The sequence below is a fragment of the Pteropus medius genome, unplaced genomic scaffold (assembly GCF_902729225.1).
Source record: "Pteropus medius unplaced genomic scaffold, Ma_sr-lr_union100, whole genome shotgun sequence".
Classification (NCBI taxonomy): domain Eukaryota; kingdom Metazoa; phylum Chordata; class Mammalia; order Chiroptera; family Pteropodidae; genus Pteropus; species Pteropus medius.
In genome coordinates, this window is record NW_024349804.1 from 10,032,588 (window position 1) to 10,055,638 (window position 23,051).

The following is a 23,051-nucleotide window of genomic DNA, read 5'->3' on the forward strand; positions in this document are numbered from 1 at the left end:
CAAGGCTTTGCAGAGCAGCCCCACAGACAGGAGTTACAGATAAAAACACACTGATCCCAGGCAGGTACGGTGACACCTTCATAGAGAGCAAGCTCTCTTGTTCTCTCTTTCCCATCTCCCCTTCTCCTGGCCTCCCTTTCCATCGTATATTTTGGGAAAACAAGCAAAAGTAACAAAAGCAAACGTAAGCAAAGCATTCAAGCACAGAGAGCACTGGACGAGGGTCTAGTTTTTACAGGAAGGGTAGCTACCTTGGATAAATCTCCTCCTTTTCTGGTGCCCTAAGTGGTCTCGCTCATGTCATGTCATGAATTACAGCTTCTTTGCCCTTGTTTTTTTTGTTTGTTTGTTTTTTAAATGAGGAAATCAGAGTTTCTAAGAAGGTTGGTGCAAGAACAAAATATACAACTCATGTAATTCAAGTATCTGCCACAGCTGATGTTCTTACTGATTGTTGACCAAATTCATAGGTCAGTGGCTTCTGTTTCCACTGCACTCTCTCTGCCTTTATCTGCTGCAGGACGCACTTTGCGACTTAACTGATATCAGTGAGATTAGATAAAGACAGGCTCTCCGTGTCAGTCTTGTTCTTGAGATAAGATTTTCTGCTTCCTGAGGGCAGTGGTGATGTCTCAACTTTCCATAGTCCCTGGCTGTGTTGAACACACACTGGGTGCTCAATAAAGACTTCGGTGTCTTAGAATATAAGCATCTTAGAAATTATCTACTAAAACGCTCTCGTTTGCTAGTTGATAACACTGAGTAAGAAGAGGGTCTCAGGCCACACGTCAAAGTGTGACAGTCACTTTTCCACTGTTTCCCATGTGTCTCCATTCTGACACTGACAGCTTTGAAATGAAAACATATCTGACCTAAGCTATGACTTTTTGAAAGGAGTTCCGTTTACAAGGCTTTTTTTTTTTTTTTTTTTTTTTTTTTTGAGAATAAACTGAGTTTCAGATACCATGCGAGGTTCTGGGAGAGATGACTAAATTACAGTCTCCATTTTCCAACCTCTACTAATGTAGTGGGGGAGACGTATCTCAAAGCCGATATATTCAACACAATGTCCCATCCTAACAGCAGAGTTCAGGTGATATGTAAATACTTGTAAGGACACCTAACTCGGGCCCGGAAGAGGTCAACGAGGGAGGGTTTGGGAGAAATGACAAACGTCTTGGCAGAGACAAAGCTCGATAAGAACAAAGAGCCAGTTAACACTTTCTTATTTATCTAAACATCAGAACATTGATCATTGGTCTATGGACAACATTGACCGATATTAAAAAAAAAAAAAAACAGAGAAGCTAAAGTTCCAAGTCCTCAAATTCTTGTCACTTGCCAGATCGGCCTGGAGTCACTCCCCACAAGTGAAGCTTCTAACAGAGACTCAGCACTGGGGCTTGGGTTCGAGTTCCTTCCGAGGACTCATTGTGGGGAATGAAGCATCAGCTAACCTGCCTTTGGCTGCCACGTGCGAATGGAAGCACACTACCAGATGCCCTTGGCATCTCGCATAAGTCATGAGATTCAGACTATGGGCACAAAAGCACTTTGAACTCTTAAGGAAAAGTAGTCACACTAACTTAGAACATCAAAGCTGCTCCCTATTTTTAAGAACTCTTGATCTGCATTGGGCTTAGCTGCTGGGAGGCGCTGAGGGACACCAGCAATTGACAAGGGTATTTTAGACTACCATTTGACCCACAGGACCTCACACTTGATTTTACACGGCTTCATAGAATGGGGATAAAAGCACTCCTCTTAAAGCTAATGTAAATTTAAATGCTAAGGCTTTTCAAAAAATGTATACATATTTTTAGTCTGGCTCAAAGAAGTAGCCAGGGTCCTTAAAACCCCTAAAATTTTACTTTCCAAAATAAGGCTTAGTCTTTGGCCTCCCAGATGCTACTGGCTTTGGCTTGATCAGATAGCTGCTCATGGGCTTTGCTTTCTAAAACGGCGGCCTGGAACATTACAGGATAAATAAGTTAATTTCCTATAGGGGTCATTCCTTAGATGAGTGCTTTTAAACTAAGCAAAGTTAATGCGAGGTTTTTAAAACTTAAAAGACCAATTCGAATTATTCTAAATGTCTATCTTCCAATATCTCATCTAAAAACATTATTGTCCTTTGATGTTTGTTGGCCTTTTTTTTTTTTTTTTTTTTTTTAGCACATTCGCTGACCGATCCTTATGGTGACTTCATTTGGCTCCGGAAGCCCAGCATCTCCAAGGAGATTACAACCCTACGCCCCTCCAAATCTGAATTCTGAACTTGAACTACTGAAAGCTGGTCGAGTTCTCACCCCAAACCTCTCACCTACCGGACCTGGAGGGAGGGGCAGGGGGACCCAGCTTAATTTCCGAGCTGACGTTCGCAATGCCCGCGCACTAGCAAAAGCCCAGCTGGACTCTCCGCGCTCCGCTCGCGCGTCGCCATCCACTCCCGGTGGCGAAACCGAAGGGACAGGGCGTGTTCAATGGCGACCGCGAGCGCTCGGGAACCGGCTCCGCGCGCGTTTCCCGCCTCCGGCTGCCTGGCCGGCCGCGCAGCGAGCTCGGGAGAATGGCTCCCCCTGCTTCCCGGGCGGCGCAGCGAGACTCGGAGCCTCAGGTGAGTCACCTGCCGGGAAGGGAACACACCGGGCGCGGCCCCGCGGGGGATGGAGCGCGGGGCCTGGCGACCTTGCGGGACTGAAGAGTGGAGGACGAGGTGGACTTGCTCGGGGTTCGGACCTGCCCCTTCCTAGCAGGGGTGAGGGAGCGGACCTCCAGGTTTGCAGCGAAGGCACAGTCACCCAACCCACAAGCAGCCCCACCCTCCCGCTGGCACTGAAACTCGGGGCGCCGGGTGGGCGGGCCCCGCTCGTCCTGCCGCTGCGGGCGGGAGCGGAGTCCGCGGGCCGCGGCACCGAGCGCGCAACCGCGCAGCGCGCAGCGGGCACCTGGCGGCCGGACTCCCGGCGGCACCGCAGCCGGCCGGGCAGCAGTGGGCGCTCGCGGTCCTCGTCTGCCCAGCACGCTCTCCCTCAGGGCCCGGCCTCCCGCGTCCCCTCCTCCTGCTTCTGCTCCTCCTCCTGATCCTCCCCTCCGCGGGACTCGTCGCCGAGCCTCCCGCCCGCAAAGTCCCTGGCGCGCAGGCAGCCGCGAACCGCCGCCGCTGCTGCGTCCCCGGGCGCCCGCGCCGCGTCGCTCCCTCCTGCCCTCGGACGTCCCGGAGCTCGGTCCACCGGCCGGCGGTGCTCGGCGGCGCTGCCCATGGCCCAGCCCGAGAGCCGACTTCGGGCGCCGGACCGGCTGGACCGCGGCGGAGCTCAGGTGAGTGCGGAGCGTGCGGAGCGGGGGCCGCCAGCCTGGGCAGTGGCAGGACGTGGGGCGATCGGGGCGATCCGGGCGCCCCGGCCTGGCGTCCCGGACTCCGGGCGAGCGCAGAGCGCCAGGTGAGCCGGGGCTGGAGCAACTGCATGGATGCAGGGGAACGAGCACCGAGGGACCGGAGGTTTCCCCATCCCCACCTCCTGCCTCGGCCCCTCAGCTCCCCAAGTCCCGAGAGACTGCTTTTGGGGGGCGTCGGGGGCTGTTGGGCGCTTTTTTTCCTTTTTTTCTTTTTGCCGGCGGCTAAGCGGGTTTCTGACTCTTAGTGGATTGGGGTTTTTTTCCCCCTTAGCAGAGTCCGAGGTTCACTCCCGGCCGCCGCTTCTCCCGAGGACCGTGCGGGGCAGCGGGAGCGCAGCGCTCAGCGGAGCCCGGGTACCACCTGGGCTGGGGACTGGGGCGGGGATACAGTCAGCAAAAAGTCGGTGGGTCGAGGGAGCGTCCAGGGTGGGGGAACCTGGGGCTGGTTCGCCTCTGCGTTCGGTTGCAGCAAAGAGACGGGGCATCTCCCGAGGGGCGGAGATGCTCCGGAGGAGAGAGATCGAGGCGACAGGCCAGGCAGTAAGTGGCCTCTTTCTCCTAATGCCAGTTACACACGGTCCTGATTTTAACTGTTACTTTTTTCCTTCTTTCCCACCCCCCCCACCTCTATGTCTATTTCGAGCACCATGGGTGGCGGCTGGAGGTGAGGGTGAGGGGAGGCGGGGCGCCAACCCTCTGTGGGAGCCCGTAGCCCCCAGCTCCGAACGAGGGGTGCCCTCACGAAGCCTGAGGTCTCCAGGTGCACTGTTCGGGGCCGGCGGCAGACCGCGCGCTGCTGCTGCTCCCCCTTCCGGCCCCACCTGCTCCGGCTTCGAGAGCCCTGGATGGGGTGGAGAAGCGGCGCGATCTGCAGCCGGGGTGCAGGGCGCGGGGTGGGGTGTGCTCGGCCCCGCGGTTGTTGCGGGCTCTGTGCGTCTTCCACCTCACGGACTCCTCTGGGCGAGCGTCCGCTCTTCCTCGCACACCCAGGCCCCTCTCTCGGGAGCGGGGTTACATCCTTCCTCCTCCGCACCCCACTTTGCAGGACCAGTCGTATCTTCGCCTAGCCTTGCGTGAGTCTTGCTCCTCCCCCAGCGCTATCTGCCGGCTATTTTTATCCACTACTTGTAAAAGGAGGCTTTTGGGGGGATTCTGGGGAACCGAGTCCAAATCCACAATCTCTGCGCTCCGCTCGCTCCTACAAGCGGTCCCCTGCTGGCAGGGAGCAGCCGCTAGGAGCAGCCAAGGGATGCAGCAGGAATCCGGTGTGCCCGCACCTCTTCACGCAGCCAGAGCTCTCGAAACCCCAGGATTGCCGGCTCGGCTGCGCCACCCGCCGCTCGCCCAGGGAGCGGGTCCAGGGACGAGTCCCCAGCGCCAGGGCGCTGGTGCGCGGCCGGCTGCAGCCCGTTCGCACGCAGGATCCGTTGGGTCCCACTCGTGCGTTCTCGCTTTGCGGCCCAATCTCACCTTAGTTTGTTGAAACGCAGTTACCAACTTCCACACGAGGGTTAATTTCAGGAATTCCATCTTTTAAAAAAAGGAGAGGGAGATAACCCAACTTCTGCCTCCCCGCATTTCTAAAGCCCGTACTTTGGCGTGGGGAATTTTGCTTTTGCTTTCTGCTTTCTCTGCAACAATTGGAAGCAATTACAATAAGCCTGAGCTAGTGGAATTCCGGGAGACTGAACGCTTCAGCTGCAAATCCCCGTGTTACTCTTTGTATTTCCAGTGCTTAGATGTTTCCTCTCATAGGATCGCAGAAATAACGTATTGAAATGGACCACGGTGTTACATAAGGTTTTCTCCAGCGCTAGGCAGAGAAAGCTTCGCTTCAAAAGGAGCCTTTCTGAGCCCAGGCAGTGGGTCCCTCGAACTCTTTCCGCCAAGTTTGACCAGGATGACAACTTCGTGACTAAGCACTCTTAGGTCTAAGCAGCTAATTACGACAGCAGCATCGGTGGAGGGTACCTTAGTGAGGCTTCTTGAGCGGTTTTCTCTGGGCTGTGGATCCGGGCCCAAGGTGCCTGGTATGCAATGCATTGTAGCTTTAAGATGAGAGTTTTTTAGTTTGTTTGTTTTTTTGTTTTGTTTTTGTTTGTTTGTTTGTTTGTTTTTTCCTTTCTTTTTTCACTTGGGAAACAGGTAAGAAACTGGTACCTCAAAGCCACAAACAAGAGCAGGGAAAACTCAGGCCTCTCGGCGCTGTTGTTGGTGTGCCTAGTTTGAAGCCTCAAGTGCTACGTTCTAAACCAGTGCTTTGCACAGAACAGGTCTAAACCAGTGCTTTGCACAGAACAGCGTAGACGTCCAGAAGGCTTGAACTTGGACTCCACATACAGCTGGGGCTTGTGCTTTTGTTGTCGAAAGAAGAAATTCTCTTACTGGAAAAGTCCCCAGAGCTCTCTGAAAGGAAAAACAATGTGGAAGCTTCTTCCGAATTAAAATTTGATGGTGACCTGAAATGGGCTAGGAAGATGGACTGGCCGGTGTCAAATTGCTTCATCGGTGCCCACTGCCTTTCCCGGTCCATGGCATCTACCCATAGTGGCACTTACCAGTCACTAATTGCCACTAAGTACTAAGTCATGTTCTGTCCATGGAGGCTAGAGTTCAGAGGGAGAGACAGCAAAATGTATTGGTGTCTTGACGGAACTGAGCTCAGGGCCTAGATGCCAGGTTCCCAGGCGTGCTTCTAAGCCATAGTCCCTGCGTGAGATACAGTCATGGAGGAGTCAAGAGTTACAGAGAGTTACGACTTTCTAGCTGTGTGGGAAATGCAGTAACTTTCAGCTACTGTGGAAAGCTATAATTTTCCAGCTGATATTGGAAAAGATCTGGGTTGTCCCCCATCACTTTGGTGTAAGTATCTTTTTTCAATCAGCAGTAATGACTCAGTGCTTTCCAGTTTGGCTGTCCTTTTCAGGGAGGTGGAGGGGGGGATGGCGAGGGAGCTAGCTGGGTTTGGAGGCAGCTTCTTCCCCAGCACCCTCGGCAAATGATTTTCCCCCCTCTGAGCCGCGTATTCATCCTCTGCAAAATAGAGATTGAAAGAAATAGTGTGAGAAAGTGTGTGTGAATTTTGGCAATTCTAAAACGCTGATGAAAATGTCCAGGGTTACTTAATTTGCCTTGTTTTCTGCAAACTTTATTTTGTTTGTTTTCTTGTTTATTGTGATTGCGGTTTGTGCGTGTCTGTGAATTACGTAGACTGAGCAATAAATGAGGGAGAGGGTTTTATATAACGGGTCAGTATCTTCCTGTGATCATTCGACCTGAAATCCACCAGCACCAGACCCGCTGCCTCTCAGAACCACTCGCTTCTTGTTTGGGGGATTAGCATTACTTTTCTAAAGGCTGTTGTTGTTGTTGTTGTTGTCATTGTCATTGTTTTTAGTTTAATGCATTTCCTATATCTTAAGGCAATCTATTTTGGGAGGAAGCATCCTGCTATCGATCAATCAAAAAAGAAAGAAAGTTGCAGATGAGTGTCACTTGGGGAAAAGTGATACACAATTAGTTTCAGGAGATGACCCGGGTCTCCCTTGTCTAAATTTGTCATTAGCAGAAAGCACTGGCTCTCTCTTGCATTTTCGTTGTTGTTCAGAATTTGTCCTCAGAAGATACTAAAGTGCCTGGCACTGAATAGATGTTTAATGAGTATTCTTGAAATAGTGAATGAATGATTGAACTGAATCCTCACAGCAACCGCGCACAGGCAGATGGCATCCTTTCTATTTTAAAGATTTGGAATCTGCAGATCGGGAAAGTCAATTAATTTTCTGAAGGTACAAAGGATTACTAATGGGAGTTCAGGTCTGTCTGTCCTCATTCCAGTGCGCAGTGCTGGCTTCCCCTCCCCTCCCCGCACCACGCTCCTAATCCAAGTGGGTGAGTTTTGCATTTTGGAAGGTGCCCAGCAACCAAACAGCCTCCTTATGCGTGGGGGACAATCCTCCTCTCCTGGAGGGACTTTTAGGTTGGGGGTGGGGAGAGCTCTTTCTCCTTGTCCGCCTCTCCAGGCCCTGAACGAGGGCTCAGTTGATGATCCTACCCGAGACCTGGAATCTTGAAGGACTAGCTAAAGGACACAGGATCAGTCGAGTGTTTGTTTACCGCGGTGGGCCATGAATCGAGTGGCATGTGCAGCAGCATGGATGTCCCAGCACATCCCAAGGGTGCCGTTCCTGTGCCATGATGCTGACGGGTCCTCTGGTGCATGGGTTCTCTGCTGTCCTTCCCATCTCCCAAGCCTGGTCTTTCAGCTTCTCACCAACTCCTAGAGCTAACCCATCGTCTCCAAGTAAATCTCCTTTCTCCTGAGTTAGCCTGAGCTGGAACCAGCCGATGCACAGCCCCTCACGATTCATCTGTAGCCCTGCTTCCTGCACGGAGCAGTCTCAGCTTCCTCTATCCGCAGGGAATTAAAGCTCATGGCTTTTTCAGGCCGTTAGAATAATACTAACTGGGCCATCGTATGTCAATAGTTACGTGGAATCATGAGAGTTCTAGAAAAAAAAGAAAAAAAGAATCCATTATTCTTCCAAGGAACAGCCTGAACATAACGGAAGTAGACCCTAGCGGGCATCTTTATTTTTATTTTTTTCCCCTCCAGGTTGCATGCTTTTTTGGTTGCTTTCCAGCAGGGGTCGCAAATGTGAATGCGTTCAGCAGCCAGGCGAGGTACAGCTGGGAAACAGGCCTTGGGCCTGGGCCCGGGTTAGGGGCCTGCTGCACCTCAGATCCAGCACAGGAGACATGGGACCTCGGGCCCAGCCCTGCCAGATCTGCCTTTTCTTTCTTTCTTTTTCAAGATATGCTGTAAGTTCACCATTTTATATAGAATCTATTGACTTCTGAGTGCCAGCAGATAATTGGCTATTGTTAAATAATGTCATGTGGGCCAAACAAAACACTTCTGGAGGTAGGCCTCGTCTCTGCCCCGCAGGCCTCCAATTTATGATCTCTGGTTTCTGGGATAGAAAATAACTTGGTTGCAACGTGACACTCAGTAAAATCAGTTACGCAGAGTATCAAGGCAAGGGGATATCTAAAACGGAGTGTAGACGGTGTTCCAGTGAGTTAACCCTCACATGGGTGGATTGTTTGTGGTGTTCCTTTTCCTGGTCCTAGTAAACAGTTAATGGTGATCAGATTTATTCTTTTAACACATGTCTGTGAGTTCCAAACGTGTCCCGAGAGATGTTCTGCTCACTGGTGACACCGTACAGAACCTAACAGCTGGAAATCTTGCCCTTGTGCTTATTTCTTAGTAGAGGAGGCAGATAAAAGTGAGACAGATAAGTAAAATCTCTCCAAAGTTAGATAGTGACATGTCAAGGATAACGATAAATCAGAGGAAGGTCATGGGTAACGTCAGGGCATTGGGATAAAATATTACTCAGGTAGCCAGAGATCTCGATGTTTGGTCTCTGACTCAGTGTCACCAAAACCGCGTTTCATTGTCTGACATAAAAGATTGGGTGCGGGAGTTTGGACCCATGATTAGATTCTGGCAGTGGCTCTTGTGAGTAAACCCCTGATAACAGACTATAGTCTTAATTTTAATGACATCGACGATTGAGCACATTTATTGAGTGTCTACCATGTGCCAGGCACCAAATTCGTGCTAGAATGCATTTAATGCACAAAACCAGTCAAGGGCCAGTCCTCGAGGAAATGACAGACCAGCACAGAAGACCCGAATATGTGGTTACGGAAGAGTAGATGGCTGTGAGTGAGGAGTACAGGGGGATGTCCGATTTATTGAGATTTGATGCTCAGAGCTCTGATGCTCAGAGTCTTTTTCATTGAGTGTCTGATATGTGCAGCGACAGTTTAAGTCTGTGCTGTTTAACTCATCATCAGTGAAGATTTTTGGACGCTTTAATTTCTCTACCTGGAAAAGACATCTTGTATCATTACAAAATTTCACATTGCATCACAAAAACGAAGTATTTTAAAAACGTATTCTACGCGTGAAATGTTCTCGTGCCTTGCGAGTCTGATGCGCCCTGTCTCACATCTGCCCGGGCTTTGTTATTGAGTCTCGTTGCCAGGGTGGTCGTGCAGGAGATAGAAAATAGTCCCCGTTCTCGACGAACTTACAGTTTAGCATGGCAGTCAGATGAATTCGTAAGCTTTTCCATACAAGGGGCAAAGGCATAGTGTTGGGGCCTCTGCCCTGTGTCATTCATGAGGCGGGCCTTTCCTCGAAAACACATCCCTTCCAATCACCCACTTATTTCTTCCATCGCATGGTTTTGTAGCAGTAATGTTTACCTGGAGTCATCTCATTTCTTCACTGGCTCCCTTACTCGCTCCCTCTCACTCCCCCATCAGAATATGTGCCCTGTGAAAGCAGGCATCTGGTGGTGGATGTTTGTCTCCCTTCGGTTTCTGGAACGCCGTGTCTGGTTCCAAGGAATTGCTCAGAAAATAAACAAGAGGCTGTGTTTCTGCCTGGGGGAATTAGAGAAGATTTCATGGGGGGAGAAATATTTAAGGAAAGGGAGAGGCACAGAGAGAAAAGCCCAAGGAGGATGATCAAACACAGTCGGAAGTTGGGGAGCCCCCCCAGCCCTCACTAGGAACTCGCTTGTCCATTTCAGAGATTCCCAGGGTGGTCGACCCAGGCACATAAACGGAAACCACCTGCTACGTAGATCCTGGCCCTGCCGAGACACTGCTCAGAAAAGAATTAAACCAATTAAAGAAGAATGGGAAAAAAATTTTTTTAAAGCGTGAAAATGACAGCCTCTTCCTTTAATGTAGTACAATAACACGCGCTCTGTCCTATTAACTGCTGCGCCTAGTCCCTCAAGGGTGATGGGAGCTCTTAGCATCTGCGTTTTATGTTCAAGGAAACTGGGGTCTGGAAGCGAAGCGACTTTCCGAGACCCTGGGAATGAGAGTGCGGAGCCCCGATCCAGGAGGGCCCCGATTCCCCCATCCGCAGGGAGCAGGGGCCTCAAGATGCAGACTTGCTGGACCCCCGGAGGACAGAGTGGCCCTTATGTTCTTCAAGCAAAGACATGTCCTTAGATGGAAACCATTTACATCCGTCTCTTTTATTCGTCAAGGACTTCCATTTCAGCACTTTCCCGGATGCGTTTTGCGTCTCGTTGAGTGTCCCCGCGAATTCCTACACTGCGCAGGAGGTGGTTTTGTGTAAACGCGGTCTCCAGCTTCAGAGAGTCAGTCGGGGTCCTCTCTCAGCAGCTAGAATGCGGCCGGAGGAAGGTGCCTGCAGATGCAGCCGACATGAAGAGGCAAGCTTGCACGTTACTAAAATTATATCTTAAACCAGATTTCCCCGCAGCGTCCTGGGCAGGAAGGAGGGAGAAGGTGTCAATTAGATTTTCGGGTTATTCCTGTGGGGGAAAGAGTGTGGCTTTTGAAGTCACATCTGTTTGAGTTTCTGATCTCCTGCTCACTGCTGGTATCATCCTGAGGAATAGACAGTTTTTCTGGGCCTCCATTTTTTTTCCAAATTCTAATGAGGATTAAAGGAAATTGCCATTATAAAATGCCCAGGATAATGCTCAAAAAAACTTCTTCTTCTTGTGTGGAATTGCCAGATTTACCAAATAAAAATGCAGGACAGCCAGTTACATCTGAATTTCAGATAAACAACAGAGAATATTTTAATATAGATATATCCTAGATTCTACATATTAAGCAGTTGTTTGTTTTTCTGAAATTCAAATTGAACCAGAAGTCCTGTATTTTTATTAGACATCCTTTTTATTGTGGTGACAGTGCTGAGCCATTGCTTTGGTGAAAGTTCTAGAACCCTAGGAAGCTGGAGAGGAGAGAGTCCAGTAATCGTGGAGGCGAAATGACTCGGCCAGGGTATGGTCGAAGGAGGAACGGAAGTGTCGCTAAGTAACACATCGAACCAAGACAAGCTAATCTGTTGGCTAACAGAAGCCAAAGAACTGTGGACCAAACCGCATCGCTGAGCGTGATTCCTACGGGCCAGTTTCTCGCCTGCATCGTGAAGGCGTACACAGATCACTCCCAACAGCCTTGGGGAAGAAGGTATTTCCAACCCGTGAGGCCACCAGGGCGGGGGTCAGCCCACTAACGCAGCATGGTATTCAACACAAACATTGCCCTAGCTCGGCTAGACTGGGAAAGACGAGGCTCACACAAGGCCCCACTGAGTACTCTGAAGGGGTACCTTGTGCTGTGAGAACTCGTCCTTACTCCCAAGCTAATCAAACAGAGAGTCTCTCAGAGTCCTCCCTCCCAAGGAGATGACCTCAGATTACAAACGGAGTCCGAGACCTCCCCCAAGACTGCTGGAGTATGCTCTTTGGAGGATGGCTGTGAAAATGTCGTGTTTCCATTACGGGTAATAACCTGGCAAGGAACTAAATTAACAAGACTTTGGTTGTGTGCGGACTTACCAAAACAGAGTTCTATGCTTGCTTCAGTTGTGAGGTATGGCTCATGCCGAAATCATCGGTTTGTTGCATGTACTATTCCTACCTTCTCACTTAGCCCGAGCTGCTTCCCAGCAGTGGGTGTATGTGGAAAATGGACCAGAAAGAAGGCAGAACTACCTAATGGTTAGCACACAGGCTTAACCAGGCCGAGATCTGGTTACAGTCCACTTTGCTAATTCTCAGCTGTGCGGCAGAAACTGGGTTGCTTTCTTACTTCTGAGCCTCAGTTCCCACATCTGCGAAATGGGCGTGACTAAAATGATAGCAGAGGATCGCTTAGTGCCCATTAAACCAAAGAAGTTATGTCAAGCATTTATACAGTCCCTGGCTCAGAGTCAGCACTGGTACTGTGAAGAGTACCCAGCCTGGTACCCAGCAAGTGTCTCTAATGCGACACTTAGCAGTCATCACCATGAAAAACGAAACAGCCAAAGGAGAGCCAGCTTGAGCATCCCCACGGGCGTCAAACGCTCTGTGCGCATCACCACATTTAACCCTGAAGGCTCTAGGAAAAAGGAGACACTGGGGTCCTTAGTTTTTTCAACCAATAATTATTTCTAGGGTGCCGACCGCTCGCCAGGCGTGGGGGATCCAGCCCTGTGTCACCTTCCAATCCCCCTGCCCATCCGGCCAAAATGAAAATTAAAAAAGATGCTGTTACTAATACGACAAAAGATGACAAACTCAAAGTCGTGTCAGAGACCAAGGGCTGAACCTCGTGCACCGTATTCATGAGAAAGCATCTGAGTCCTTTGCCCTGTGTTTCTTCAGTCTTATTTTAGATGACTGAAGCACACTGTACGATTTCGTTTTCTGGGCCAACAGATTAGAAGCAGCGATGTCGAAAAGGTACGGAAGGAGCAGAGAACAGAGAGAGGAGGCGGCGGGGAGAAGGAGAGAGGAAAGAAGCCAGGGCAGGGAAACTTGAGAGCGGACGCGAGGATTCGAAGAACATGGATGTCCAGCGATGTTTCCTAGCGGGGCATCTCCCGGAGTCCTGATGGAACCCCCCAAGGCAGTCATTTCTGTAAATGCCACTGCTCTGCCTGTGCCAAGGACCCCGACTTAGCCCGTGACCTTGAAGGAAGGACGCAAAGACTGTAATGGTGAAAATCTGGAAAGAGTACAGACGTGATGGAAAGCGTTCTTGGATGGCACAAAACCACAGATAGAGCTGAAGACAAGGGAACGGAGTACTGTCTTGTGGGGGGATCGGCCCCGGTGCCCCCTCCCCCCGGCCCGTGCTTCTGGGGGAGGGGTTTGTTTCGTTTGGTTCAGATTTCCACTTATTAATCATCAGGTTTTGCTACAAAGTGTTTCAGGGTGCCACCAACTCCTCCCTGTGAAATGCTGACGTCTAAGCCCCATCTTCACACACCCCACAGGAACTGACCACTTCCGGGGCAAGGGGTCCACCGAGGCTGGAGCATCCTTGGGGGCAGGGCAGTTTGGAGCTCCTGGTGCCTCAAAGCAAGAAAGTGCCCCTGCTCCATAAGGGACTATATTATTTAAGGTGCTTGACACTGGGGAGGTGATTTCATTTTTCCAAACCTTGGTTGCCTTACCTGTTCAGTGGAAGAGTACCTCCTCATGGGCTTATGCGGCGAGAATCACATTTTATGATGGACGTCAAACACCCATTCGAGAGCCTGGTCCCCAGCAAGTGTCTCTAATGCGACACTTAGCAGTCATCACTAGCTTTTCTCTCTGATAAACCTGATTTCGTTTGAAAAGCAGATTAAGAATATCATTAAGGCTCCAGCCGTGTGTCACCTTCCAATCCCCCTGCCCATCCAGCCAATCCCCACCCAGGTGATGGGAGGGTCATGGTGACCCTCCCTTGTCACTCTGCTCTACCTTAGGAAGAGAGCAAGGTTGGGGGGCTCTTTTTTTTTTTTAATCCAGGAAGATCTTTCTCAAAAGCCTGTGGCAGCTTCCCGCGTAGGCCCCGTTAGCCAAACACCTGGTCACAGGCCCACAGGACAAAATTACGGAAGAGGAAACTGAGGCACGTGAGCACATGAAACAGTGGAAGAGGATGGTCGATCAAATACGGTCACCCCGAATTGATCGCCCTTGCCTTCGAGCAGCTATTTATCCTCATGGTCATACATCACAACTGATGATCGATAGATTGGCCCAGCTTCATAAGGTCCCTTTTATTCCTGATCCCAGACTTGTCACTTCATCGCCACATATCTTTGGGATAGGTAATAATCCCTCAAAACCTCATGTATTCTTTACGATTTTTAATTGTATATGTCATTCACGTGTTCATTGAATGTTTCATCTATTTCAGTCGACTAAATTACAGGAGGCTGGAAACGTAGTCTCGAGCGCCCAAACCCTTATCAAACCTGAACCCACGCCTGGCGAGCGGTCGGCACCCTAGAAATAATTATTGGTTGAAAAAACTAAGGACCCCAGTGTCTCCTTTTTCCTAGAGCCTTCAGGGTTAAATGTGGTGATGCGCACAGAGCGTTTGATGCCCGTGGGGATGCTCAAGCTGGCTCTCCTTTGGCTGTTTCGGGTTTCATGGTGGACATGGAGATGAAATTCAAGGCCTGCAGCCCGCAGCCACGTTCTCACCGGTCAGCACCGCCCCGGCTCCATCTCCTGTTCTGGGCACACGCCTCATCCTCTGGCCTCAGACCGCCGCCCATGGTCCCCCAGACAAATCAGGAACGTGGGCGTTTCCGGCCTCCGCCTGGACCCCCTGCCCCGTCGCCTTTCTCATCAGGCACAGACTGTCTGTCGCCCGTCCCGTGCTGACCTGGGTGCTCTTCCAGTCACCTCCCGCGCATCCCACGATAAATGAGTGTGTGCGCGCACGGCCGCCCCGCGGCTCCCTCTCCCGCGCACAGACCGGGTCCCAGGATCCTTCCCAAGCGGGGGTCAGCGCGGCCCTGTGACTCGCTGGGAAAGTGGAAGTCTGTCCCTGCATCTTCAAGAGCCGCGCCCCCCTCGTGCGATCTCTCTCCGCCTCCGGCCTGGCGACCCGCGGTACTCAGGACAGCAGGTGTCCTGTCGCTCTGGGTGTCTGAGGCACCAGAGTGAGCAGGGTCCTGCCAGCAGGCTGTGTGGGACAGGCAGCCGGCGGGAGGAGGCCCTGAGATGCACGTGTTTATCTCAGCTTGGCCAGTGTGGCCGGAGGGACACTTTGCTGCTTCTAGTTGTCCAGGTGACAGGCGTTGTCAGGATTGCTTGCTGGCGTGGCTGTGTCTCTCATGAAACGACTTCCTCAGGGACAAGGGGACAAACCGCTGCTGGAGCCTAGCCCCCTCCCGCCCACCCTGGTAGGTGCTAGTGCCCAATCAACCGTGCGATCACATGGTGGGAGGGGCGGAGGGTCTCAGGCTGGGAGTCTGGAGGCGAAAGTACCATCGTTATAAATAGAAATATCAGTGTTCCAGGAAAGGAGGATGATTTGGTTCAGGTTTCTTGAGCTTAGGTGGGCAGCCGTCTTTTATCGCAAAGAAATGAAAGTGACCTGAGACAATGTCCTCTGGGTTAAGTCGGTGCCACCTGGCACTCTGTGCTTCCCAGACTCAAGGCAGCCCTGTGTGCCCCAGACTTGCTGGCGGACTCCAAGGGAGCCTCTGCACCCCGCAGCCTCGAAGGCAGAGCCTGTGTTGCCTGCTTCTGGTTCCCAGCCCCTGCCCCTTCCTCACACAAATTCGAGCCAAAGCAGCAGAAGGGCTCTGGTTGGCATCCAGCCATTCGTGGCGATTCTGGTTCCGCAGGCCACCGGGTCCTGCTGAGTTAAACAGTCCCCTGTGTTCAGAACTGCATTCACCTGCTGCCTTTTATTTTACTTGAATAATTCTTTATGGTCCTCTGCTAAGGACGGGACAAAGGCTAATCATCTCGTGATAGTTGTCCTTAAAAACATTAGACTCCGAGCCACTGTGTGCTGCGCGTTCTGGTTTTATTTGTCATCTAGCTCTCTGCATGATTCTCAGTACTCAAAAACGTTCTGCTTCCCATGGAGAATGCTTTTTTCTTATTTGTCAACTTTGAGAATGCTGCCGTTCTCGTGGCGATTATTTAAGCAGACCAGTTATAAACTCTAAATTATTGCTGTTACTGTCCTATTTTTCTCTTCAAGATACTATAATGTTGAACTAACTCCTGATCTCCTACGTATCGATGGTCTACCCCAGGTCAGCTGGGCGAGGGTTGTTTTGTCTTCTCGCTTCTGTGATATTTCATTAATTCTTATAGCATGGTAGGGATCATTTCCTTTCTCCAGATGGGGAAACTGAGGCTCAGAAAGGAAAGTAGCTGTTCCATGCGAGAGTAACTAAGCCAAGATTTAAACCCCGGGAGACCTAAACTCACTTTGATTTGATCTCCCCACACCATTCCACAGAGTTCTCTATTTTTCTGTTTATATACTATAGGCCGGACTTCAGTTAAAAACATGGAATTTGGCTTTTGTCATCACCAGACCTCTGAATGTTTCTCAAGCGTCTTCTCCACGAAGTATGTCCCTAACTTCCTCTTCGTGGCCTCCTTTAAGTTGCTACAATAGTGTGTATTTTATAGCCTCCTTCCTTTCATTGGGCCGGAAGTACTTGTTTCCAGCTGATCTTCCCCTTCTGCCGTGGGTTCCCGGGGGGCTGGAAGGGGGCCCGACTCAAGGGAACTGCCTTTCCTAATAGAAGCTGTATTACTTCCTCTCATCGAAAAGACACCAGCAGTGTAGAAATGCAATATATGTCGCTACCTTTAACCCATGAAATGTTAGGCTGATGTCAGCACAGGTGAGAAAACTTTATGGTTTAGTTTTAACAGTAACGGTTTGGTTTGGGATTTTGGATAATAGTATATTGCCGTGGCAGATCAGTATGTGGCTTAATCCTCTGAGCCCTTCACATTTTAGAAATAAGAGGGCAGGTGATGTAGAATGTACGGCACAGTCATTCTCCTTCGTAAAGGAGGCTTAGAGCATTTCTGCTTCTTGGCCAAGGTCACCCAGAAGTCAGGGCAGGACTCAGGACTAGACCCCAGCTCCTCACTCCCAGCGCAGCCGCCTGCTCAGGCTCGTGTGTTTGCACCTCCCAGCAAAGAAGACTTTGTGGAAATGCATTTTTGCGTGCCTGAAATGATGCGTGTTAGCGATACTGGTTACCCGAATATGACCTGTATCAGCTACAGCAATGGACGATGAAGATCCGACCGTGACAATGATGACATTTGGTGGCAGATTTTTATATGCCAGGCCCTCTTCTTAGCACTTTACGTAGTAATATCTCCTTTAATTCTCATACAATCCTCCGAACTTTGGGCTGTCACCATCCCTACATTTCAGGCAAAAAAAATGAGGCACACAGAGGTCACACGACTTGCTTTTGTCCATCCAGAGGAAGTAAGGGATGGAGCCAGGATGCAAATCTATGCTCTCCAGCACCAGCCTCCCCCTCCAAGTTCTTAGAGTTTATCTCGATGATTCCTGAGTGCGTCCCCCTGATGCCTGCTTGTTTCAGATACGTTAAGTAATAATAAATAAATGATATTCTAAAAGTATAAAATATAAATCATTTGGCATGAACATTCTGAAAGAACAAATGACCGGGCTGTCGATGATTTAACATATAGCAGTATGTTTAATCTGAAGACGCTGAAAGTATAACAAGAGTTAACAAGAGATCACAGAGAAGTTTGTGTCAAGGGAAGGATCTAGGTGTTATTCCGGACAGATTAAGTGATATTTAAAGGTTTCAAGATGGCCAGATGACAAGGCAGGCATTCCCTGCTTACAGTACATTCTTTATAGATAAGTTCGAGCTCGAAGCAGAGGGCAAGGGAATACGAATTCATTTTGTAGAACCTAGAGCTAAAGAAATAAGGAAATTTCAACTTAGTGTTTTTAAAATTGTTCAAGTAAGGGACCAATGAAATCAGTCACGTGTGTATGTGTGTGGGGTAGAGGGACAAGCTTTGCTTTGTGGCTTTATCCAGAGAGACAAGCTTTGCTTTGTGGCTTTATTACGTGAACAGCAACAGTTTAATTCAGAAAAGGAAAAAATGTGGGCAATATAAAATCAGAACCAGCTATGGCACTGAGCTTTGATTGTTTCCATGCCTGTTTCCCGTCAGCTCCTTGCAGGCAGGAACCTGTTAGTCATCGCTCCAGCCCGGGTGTGTTTCATGCGACATGACAATACTAAGTGCTCACTTAAATATCTGTTATTAAATGATCAGGTTAAACCAGGGACAGGCATATCCAAAAGGAGTGACAAAAACAAGTTCTTGGGCCACACCAGAGCAGTGGTTTCTATGGTTTTCCATGAACTTGCCCCAACTTGGAGCCTGTAAGCGGCATTGCTAGGTCCGGCTCAGGACTTCATGTGCATCCCGTGCTTCTGGCACTTTCTCCACTCTGTGTTTCTTTCCTTTTTATTTTTTTCTCTTCACCCAGCTCCTCTTGCTCCTCCCCTTTGGCAATCGTCAGCTTTTTCTCTATATCCATAGGGGTCTGTTTCTATTTGGTTTAGTTTATTCGTTTGTTTTGTTTTTGTTTTTGTTTTTTTTTTAGATTCCATTTATGAGTAAACGCAGATGGTATTTGTCTTTCTCTATCTGACTTATTTCATTTACCACAACACCCTCTAGTTTCATCCATGCTGTTGCAAATGGCAATATTTTGTTCTTTTATATGGCTGAGTAATATTCCATTGTATATATGTACCACATGTTTACCCATTCATCTATTGATGGACACTTAGGTTGTTTACATATCTTGGCTATTGTAAATAATGCTGCAGTGAACATAGGGGTGCATATGCCTTTTCAAAGTACTGTTTTTGTCGTCTTCAGATAAATACTCGAAAGTGATAATTCTGTGTTGTGTGGCAGCTCCATTTTAAAATGTTTGAGGAACCTCTATACTGTTCCCCATAGGGGCTGCACCAATTTGCAATCCCCCTAAGAGAGTGTGAGAGTTCCCTCCTGGGCACATCCTCAGCGACACTTGTCATTTGCTGATTTTTTGACGATAGCCATTCCGACAGTCCGCTGTGTGTCTAAATCTCACGTCATAGCCCTGCTGGCTCGTGCAGCCTCATATCTGCCACTGCCTCCCATCGACTGGACCTGCATTACCAATCCCAGCACAGGCTGAGTCCCTATGCCCTACCGGCACGCGTGCCGCTGTGGGGCTTCCTGCCAAGAAGACCCCAAGTCTCCTTCCAGATGTGCCTGCCGATCAATGTCCTTTTCCGGAGACTCACACCCGCTCTGCCCCTCCGCAAGCTCAGCCTCTGTCCTCCGGGCCCCCATGCAGCTGCATCTGTGCGCACAGCAAGTCTGGTGGTGGGGGCCCTTCCACCTGTGTCTTCTGCTTCACAGTGTGTCCCGAGGACGGCAACTGAGTCACTTTGCCATCCCCAGGAACTCGGGACAGTCTGAGAAGCATCGCAGGTGCCTTGGGAAAGTCTGAGCGATCCCCTGTGGGCAAAGCAGAGACCTTAGTCGTTAGTCTTTGTAGACTTGCCCTCCGTATTTACTTATTTATTGATTTTTACTCCAGTTCACCTTACGTGGCAGCTGATATCTATTTATCATATTCATAAAAACCAGGAGTTTTCACTTAAATGTTCCTGGTTGCATCTGAAAAAGCCAAAGAAAAAAAGCCAAAAAGAGCACACCAGTCCCTCATCTCCAGCGACATCTGTGGAGTTGGCAGCAGCCGGCTCTTTAGACAGACTCCATACATGGCCGCGGGCTGCGGGCCCCACCGGCAAACCAACTTCATGGGTTGATGTCACCGGCCTGAATCCAGGAGACAGGGGTGTGCTCCCTGTGGAAAGATTTACACAACAGAAGTAGTCCCAGGCAAGCCTTTTTTTTGCTAACGCTTCTGAGGGCTGTGAATTAGTCCGCTCAGGCAGCTGTAACAAAATGCCATCGACTGGGTGGCTGAAACGACAACAAACATTTACTCCTCAGAACGCTGGAGTCTGAGAAGTTCAAGATCAAAATGCCAACAGATTCAGTTCCTGCCGGGAGCTCTCTGCTGGCTTACAGATGGTTATCATCTTCTTGCGTGTCCGGTGACATGGTGAGATTTGTCTCTCTTCTTTGTCTTATGAGGACACTAATCCCAGGGTGGGGGCCCCACCTCCATGACCTCATCTAACCCTGCTTCCTTCCCAAAGGCCCCACCTCCAAAAGCCAGTCATCCTGGCCTTTAGGGCTTCAACACGTGGACTTAGGGGATCACAAACACTCGGTCCATGCCGACTGGCTCGAGCAATGAGACATGTCCCCCCCCTTTGCTCATCCAGGGGAAGAATTTATTTTATTTCATCTATATTTATTTTGAGCTGCAAACTCTCTAAAGTTTTCTGCCCCAACACAGAAGCAGCACAGAGTTTCGTGTGGTCGTGATGCCCAGTGGGACGGGCATCAGGAGACCTTGCTTTCCCATTCAGCTCAGCAGCCCCTGCATGCTTGACCTTGGGGTTCCCATTCTCCGTCTTCCTCAGTTTCCCCTTTTGCAGGGGTCAGGACAAGGCAAGACGATGGTGCATGGCCCTTTGGCCTCTGACGCCCCATGTGTGTTTCCTGGCCTTGCCTGGGGGAGGCAAAGGCTTCATGAGCGCTCACCACCCATGAGGTGATGTCCACTGTCCACCCCAGCCAGGAGGGTCCAGAGTCCTACGGCGCCCGTGGGGGCAGAAGGGCGGGGGTCAGGTCACACTGGGAGCGGGGACAGAAGCTGCACACACTGGGGTGCCCCGAGGCAACGGCTCCCGCCTCCTGTCTCCCCACACGGCCCCCTTTTCCACTCGGCGGCACCAAGTAATGAGAGAGACCCGTCCGCCCTCCCGTCACGGAGCTCAGCGGTGCGTGCCTGTGCTGGGGTGGCTCTGCTGCTGCTGAAGGATTTATTTCGGTCGCCTCCGCCTCCTGTGCACAGCAGCACTGACTAAACGTGTCGAGGACACGCGGCCCCCCACCTCTTCCCTCCCGGGACCGCGCACACCTGGCTGCGGTCATTCACGCAGGGCCACGCGGGAAGGACCCGCAGTCGGAGAGCCTGGCTCCTTTTCCCGGGCCGCAGCCCTTTCTTCCCGGTTGAGCTACTGCAGTACTTTGGATCGTGAACAAATGCGTTTGACTAATGAGCATTCCCGGATCCCATTTCTCCCACACAGCCTTTTTTTTTTTTTTTTTTTTTTTTTAGGACTTAAATAGCTCCCTGATTTGAGGGCTTGCCATGGGCCAGGCATGGTGATTGCCTCAGCATCCCTGTGGTCTGTTGTGTTTGAGCCTCGCGATCGGTCTGTGGGGCCCGTGCATTCCATCTAAGGCCCCAGTTTCAGTGCTGTCTGGAGGATTGTAAGGTACAGAGCTGATTTCAGCCCAGGTGTTTGGCCTCTGACGCCTTTTTGCCTTTTAGCATGTCCCTTCCATTCCCTTCTGCAGATGATGCCACCTCTGTGGCCAAACCGATCCCTCTCTATTTTGTCTACGACAGTTGTTTGGATCCTGGAATTAAAAACGAACTGCCCCGAAATAGTAAGAAACAAAAATCAAAAGAACAGGCTCAAGGCCAAGGCCATCACAATCCAGATCCCAAGGGGCACAGACATTCCAGGCTCTCAAGGTCAAGGGCTGAGGGTGGCCAGCCCTTTCCCTGAGAGCTTGTTAGAATCGCAGACACGCAGGCCTCTGCCCAGGCCTCTTGGATCAGAATCTGCATTTCAATGGCAGTCCCCAGGGGACTGGGTGTGTGGCCTGAGTTTAGAAAGCAATGGGCTGGGCCATTGTAACAGGGCAGCCAGAGTTCCTGGAGAGAAGATTTGTCACCTCCCACCTGCAGCTCCTTATCTAGACCCTTCTGTGTCATCCCTCTCCTAATCTGGAGAGGAATGTGGGTTCATGTCACACTACTTACGGGACAGACTGCGTTTTCCATCCTCATCGTGTCTTGGAGTGCTCAGAGGCTCAGAAACGACACTGTGATTTATTTCTTCTGGTCCCCAATCTCTGCTCCTGTCACCACACCATGCTGCCCTCCCTGGCTTGCCCAGGTACCACCTTCCTTCAAGCCTGGGGCGTTAAGTTCATGAACCGGTTAACGTCTTGTAAATATGGAACCTCCCCCACCTTGCAGTGGATTCAAGGGAGCATAACAAGGTTGGAGGAAGAAGCATTCGAAGAGTCCTTATTTTTCCAAGGGGAATACGGGGGGCCAATTACATCTCCTTGTCCGGGGAAACTAATATTTTGTGGACTGACCTTGATTCCTTCCTACTCTGAACTCTTTCCCACCCCCTTCTAACCCACAGCGATTACCATAAGGAAATCCAAACAAAAGCGAATGTCAATATTTGTCGAAGGGTATCATGTGTAGGCAATTTCAAGAAAATAAATATTTATGCGAGTCTGGAGATAGCGCTCTCTTCTCGTAGACCCACAGGCTCAAGCTGAACCTGTTTCCTCTTCCTTGGTCTCCAAGATGACCTGCCAGGGGAGAAATGTGACACCACTGCGAAGCGGTCTTGTGTAGTCACGCGAAGATGGAAGTGAAGACGTCTTTGAGTCCTAAAGATGGACAGATGATCTCCTACTGTTGATCTCTCAGAAGTTCGGTTGGATACAGAAGTGACAGTTGTGCTGTTCAAACAGTCTTTACACCTTTACAGATTTCAGGACATTCTAGAAAATAAAATCGCTCACTCTCCTGGGCAAGTGGGAGAGAAGCAGGTCTTGTCCCTCACGCTTCCCGCCAGCTCACTGCTCTCGCTTGAGCCCGCCCTCTGCCCAGAGAGCACCCCCTGCCCCACGGGGACACGCCACCCATCAAAGGGGAAGCACAGCACGCTTTAGAGATTGCCTGCAGAGTTTTGATCTTCACACTTCCTGGATCTATGACCTTGAGAAGGGCATCCAACTCAAATAGCATCTTTCCATATTTGTCATGGGGAGAAAGGCAGGCCATCATCATTTGTCGAATGGCTACTGTGTGCCAGGCATTGCACGGTATATCTGGCATGGATCGTCTTATTTCACTGTGAAGGCATCCACAGGAAGTAGGTTTCAGCCCATTTTTCAGAAAGACACATGAAGTCCCAGACAGGTAAGAAGCTCGTCTGAGGTCAGCTAGCTACGAGTTCTGTCCTGGCCCCGTGAAATTGCAAAAGCTTCTTTGCGTTTCCACTACTGCATATTACCTTTTAATTTCTT

The 23,051-nt window shown here is 50.2% G+C and overlaps 1 protein-coding gene across 3 annotated transcripts in view; it reads left to right on the forward strand.

The window, feature by feature from the left end:
• Positions 1 to 2,417: 2,417 nt before the first annotated feature.
• HS3ST1 (heparan sulfate-glucosamine 3-sulfotransferase 1) overlaps positions 2,418 to 23,051 on the forward strand; it is a 28,579-nt gene continuing 7,945 nt past the window's right edge. The window contains exon 1 of one of the 3 annotated variants that reach the window (XM_039838180.1): positions 2,418 to 2,617. The gene's annotated coding sequence lies outside the window, so the exon portion shown is untranslated. Of the gene's footprint in view, positions 2,618 to 3,064; positions 3,322 to 18,571; positions 19,918 to 23,051 lie in introns of those variants that run through there. The other 2 variants (XM_039838178.1, XM_039838179.1) reach the window with 2 other exon arrangements.